Source organism: Orycteropus afer, unplaced genomic scaffold (assembly GCF_000298275.1).
Source record: "Orycteropus afer afer isolate SDZICR_OR568_19922 unplaced genomic scaffold, OryAfe1.0 scaffold00623, whole genome shotgun sequence".
Lineage (NCBI taxonomy): Eukaryota > Metazoa > Chordata > Mammalia > Tubulidentata > Orycteropodidae > Orycteropus > Orycteropus afer.
Window position 1 is genome coordinate 576,901 of NW_006922210.1, and position 5,189 is coordinate 582,089.

Here is a 5,189-nt window from a genome sequence, read left to right on the forward strand (position 1 = left end):
AATGGCCAGACTTCGTCTCACCTATTTTGGACATGTTGTCAGAAGGGACCATTCCCTGGAGAAGGATGTCATGCTTGGTAGGGTGGAGGGTCGACAAAAGAGGGGGAGGCCTTCAACGTGATGGATTGACACGGTGGCTACGATGATGGGTTCAGGTACAGCAGGGATCGTGGGGCTGGTGCGAGATCAGGCAGTGTTTCGTTCTGCTGTGCATGGGGTCGCTATGAGTTGGAAATGACTCGACGGCACTTAACAACAACAACAACAACAACAACATAGATAACCTATATCTATAGATTTTGTATCATTCCTAGTTTTTCATTTATTTTGTCATTTTGTTCTTGTATTTTCTTTCAAAATTTCTCTGTTTTCCTAAACTTTTTCAGGGTTTCCTTGATCTATCTCTCAATCCATTAAAAAAAAAAAAAAAACACCTCACTGCCATCTAGTCGATTAGACTCATAGAGACCCCTCCTTCGGTGTCAGAGGTGGTATCTCTACAGAAGTGGATTGCCCAAGTGGAGCCCAAGGAGTGGCTAGTGGGTTTGAACTGTCAGCCTTCTGATTAGCAGTTAAAGGCCTTAGGTACTACTCCATCTAATATAATTCTTTTGAATTCCTTATCAGAGAGTTCCAGTGCTGGTTCTTCCTCAAGGATGCGTTCTGACTCTGTATCCTAGTCCCTTGTTTCTCCTGCTTTATCTTGCTTCTTTGTGTGGACTGTGATGCTCTGTTGTCTCTGAGACATTGCGATATTTTTGTGTTTATATTTAATTGGTGATTGTATGTTGGAGTGATTTTCCCAAGATTTTTGTTTTCTTTGGATATTATCTACATAAACAGGGTACTATGCTCCTCTATTCACTAGTTGGCAGCACTTATACACTCACCACCTGTCTCCTTTCCTGTTGTCAACCCCCATATATCCCTACTGTCCTTTGCAAGCAGAGCCTATCCTTAAGCTTAAATCCCTGGAATCTGAATGAGAATGCTGTCACTTTAAATATCCAAAATGGCCACCACTTGTAAACAACCAAAATGCTATGCCCTTCGGACAGCCAAAAGTCCACAGCTCAGGTTGTCTCCCCCTTTGTTGTTTCCCTTCCTCATCATCGGCCACTAGTGCAGTCATCCTTGCAGCCCTTGGCAATCAGGGCTGATATTTAGGTCTGTTCTCAGGTCTCAACACCACTTGGAAATACTCAGGCTGTTGGTGCTGTCAGAGTAGCTGACAGTTCGCAGCTCTGTCCATCTCCATACTCACTGTTTTCATTCAGATTCTTCCACTAGTGGTGCCTAATCCACTTCTGTATACTTCTTTTCAAAGCTCAGAGGTTAGGGATTATCTTCTGTATCTATGTCAATTTGTTTCTCTTTTCTTTGTTGGAGAGGGTCTATGTAGCTTGTCTGCCTATTCCGCCATCTTACCGGAAGTCCAAAATGACATTCTTAACTTCCAGTTCAATGGAATTAGTATTGTGTCTCCAGGTGGAAGTGTTTTTCCATTTGGGACTAAGACTTCCAGACACACAGAGCATAAGTTCACAGGGACAAGAAGCAAACATTTTCTGGTAGGTCACTAGGTGTGATAGTGGTGCCACTCCCATTTCCACACATTGGTTTCTGGACCCATGAATCCTTGCTATTGTAGAAATAGCACCATATATTGAATTATGGTTTAGAGCATATACAGCTTCCTAGAGAACATTTCCCCAGCCCTGCAACATACTGTCACCTAGCTGGCACCATAATTGTGTCTTTAAAAGGCCATTCCATTGTTCTATCAAGCTGGCTGCTTCAGGGTGATAAGGAACATGATAAGGCAAATGAATTCTGTGAGCATGGATCCATTGCTGTACTTCATTTGCTGTTAAGTGAGTCCTTTGATCCAAAGTGATGCTGTGTAGGTTAACATGATGGTGGATAAGGCATTCTGTAAGTCCATGGATGATAGTTTTGGCAGAAGCATTGCATGCAAGGAAGACAAATCCATATTCAGACTCAGTGTCTATTTCAGTAAAAACAAAATCCTGTCCTTTTCCATGATTACATGATCCAATGTAATCAACTTGCCACCAGGTTCCTGGTTGGTCACCCCAAAACTGGTTCCATATCATGGACTTAGGGTTGGTCTTTGCTGCTGGCAGATTGGGAATCAGCAGTGGCTGCAGTCAAATCAGCCTTGGCCAGTGGAAGTGTATGATGTTGAGCCCATGCATAACCTTCATCTCTGCCACCATGGCCATTTGTTTCCAAGCCCATTGGGCAATAAGAGGAGTGGCTGAGGAAAGAAGATGACTGGTTTCCATAGAATGTATCATCCTATCCACTTGATTGTTAAAATCCTCCTCTTCTGAGGTCACTCTTTGGTGATCTTTCACATGAGACAAAAACATTTCACTCCTTTGGCCTATTTAGACAAGTCTATCCAAATACCTCTTTTTCATCAATTTTCCAATCATGTTTCTTCCAAGTCCCTGACCATCCAGCCAAACCATTGGCCACAGCCTATGTATCAGTATACATTCACTCCTATGGCCACTTCTCTTTCCATGCAAAGTGAGCAACCAGAGGCACTGATCAAATTTCTGCCCATTAGGAGGACTTTCCTTCATTGCTATCCTTTAGGAAGGTCCAAGAAATGGGTTGTAGTGCTGCTGCTGTTCACTTTTGAGTGGTGCCTGCATATTGCACAGAACCATCTGTAAACCAGGCATGAATTTCCTCTCCTCAACCAACTAATCATAAGGAACTCCCCATGATGCTGTAGGCTGGAGTGGTGACCATAGGTATTTGAGCCACTTCCTCAAGCAACTCACTTGTGCCTTCAGGTCCTGCTCAAGCCCAATGTCTTATATACCACTTCCTTTTAATGATGGAGTACCACTGTGCATGTCCAACTTTATGACTTTGTCAGATAACACCCAGTCCATGATGAGCATCTCAGTGTACATAGTGACTTGGTGGCCAATGCTTAGGCATCCAGTCTCTACTAAGGTCCAGTAAAAAGCCAAAAACTTTTTGTCAAAAGGAGAGTAGCTATCTGCAGAGGATGGCAGGGCTTTGCTCCAAAATCTCAATGGTCTGCACTGTGATTCACCAAGTGGGGCCTGACAAAGATTCTAAACAGAATCTCTATCTACCATGGACATTTCAAGCACCATTGGATCACTAGACCCTATGGTCCAAATGGCAGAGCAGTTTGCACAACATCCTGAACCTGCTACAAAGCCTTCTCATGTTTTGGGTCCCACTCAAAACTAGCAGATATCTGAGTCACTTGATAAATAGTCTGGAATATTACACCTAAATAAGAAAAATGCCTCCAGGATCCAAAGAGGTCCACCAGTTGTTGTACCTCTTTTAAGTTCTGAGATGGAGCAGCTGAAATAATTTATCTATCACTTCAGTAGGAATATCTCAACATGCCCCACTCCACTGGACCACTAGTAATTTCACTGAGATGGAAGGCATCTGAATTTTTGTCAGGCTAATTTCCCACCCTCTAGCATGCAAATGCTAGAGGATGGCAAATGGGAGCTCTGGTGGCATAGTGCCTAAGGCATTTGACTGCTAACCAGAAAGCTGGTGGTTCAAACCCACCAGCCACTCCTCAGAAGGGCAATCTACTTCCATAGTGATACCACCTCAGAAACCCAAGGAGGGGTTGCTATGAGTCAGATCCGACTCAATGGCAGTAGGTTTTGGTTTTGGTTTGGTTTAGCATGCAAATAAGGAGCTCTGGTGGTGTAGTGGGTAAGGCACCAGAAAGTCAGTGGTTCAAACCCACCAGCTGCTCCACAGGAGTAAGATGAAGCAATCTACTTCTCTAAAGATTTACAACCTTGGAAACCCAATGGGGGTCACTATGAGTCAGAATCAACTCGATGGCCGTGAATTTTTATTTATTTATTTATTTTAGCATATTTATGCTATATCTTACCAATAAGTCTAGAGTCATTGATACTTCTTCCTTATGAGGTTTAATCAGCACCATGTTACTAATATAATGGACTAATGTGATGACTTGTGGAAGGGAAAGGCAATCAGTATTCCTACAGAATAAATTATGACATGGTGTTGGAGAGTTGATATACCCTGAGGTGTGACTGTGCAGGCCTTGACAGCTGAAGGTAAACTGCTTCTGGTAATCCTTCAAAACCAGAATTGAGATAAAGGCATTGGCCAGGTCAATAGCTGCATACCAGGTAACAAGAGATGTGTTAATTTGTTCAAGCAATGAAGATGCATCTGGAACAGTAGCTGCAATTGGAGTTGCCACTTGTTTAAGTTTTCAATAATCCACTGTCATTCTCCAAGATCCTTCCATGTTTTTCACAGATGAAGCAGGCAAGTTAAATGTGGATGTGGTGGGAATCACCACCCTTGCATCCTTCAAGTCCTTGATGGTGGCACTAATCTCTGCAATCCCTCTAGGAATTGCTTTCGGTTTACTATTTTCCTAGGTAAGGAGCTCTGGTAGCATAGAGCCTAAGGCACTTAACTGCTAACCAGAAGACCAGTGGTTCAAACCCACCAGCCATTCCTCGGAAGGAAGGTTGGGCAATCTACTTCCATAGCGATACTGCCTTGGCAACCCAAGGAGGGGTCGCTATGAGTCGGGGCTGACTTGACAGCACATAACAACAACAACAACAGGAAAGGGTAGTTCTAATGACTTCCACTTGGCTTTTCCTACTATAACAACCCTTACTTCACATGTCAGGGATCCAATGTGGGGATTCTGCTAGTTGCTGAGCATGTCTACTCCAATTATGCATTCTGGAACTGGATAAATCACTACCAGATAGGTTTGCAGACCCACTGGACTCACTGTGAGACAGATCTGAAGTAAGATTCCATCAATAACTTGACCTCCATATGCTCCTACTTGGACTGGTGGGTGGCAGTGAAGTTTTGGATCTCTTGGAATTAGTGTCAATTCAGAGGCAGAATTCAGTAACCTCCAAAAAGTCTGGTTATTTCCTTCCTAGAGCCCTTTGGGGAAGGCTGCGAGAAAGATTAACAGTATAAATTTTGGCAGAACTGTGGGCCTTCCTCAAGGGAACCTGCACTTCACTTCACTCAAGGGGTTGGTCTGTAAACTGGCTCAAGTCTGGGAATTGATTGAGAGGTCATAACTCTGTATTCTAATGAATCAAGTTAGACTGCTGTTCACTTGATTTAAA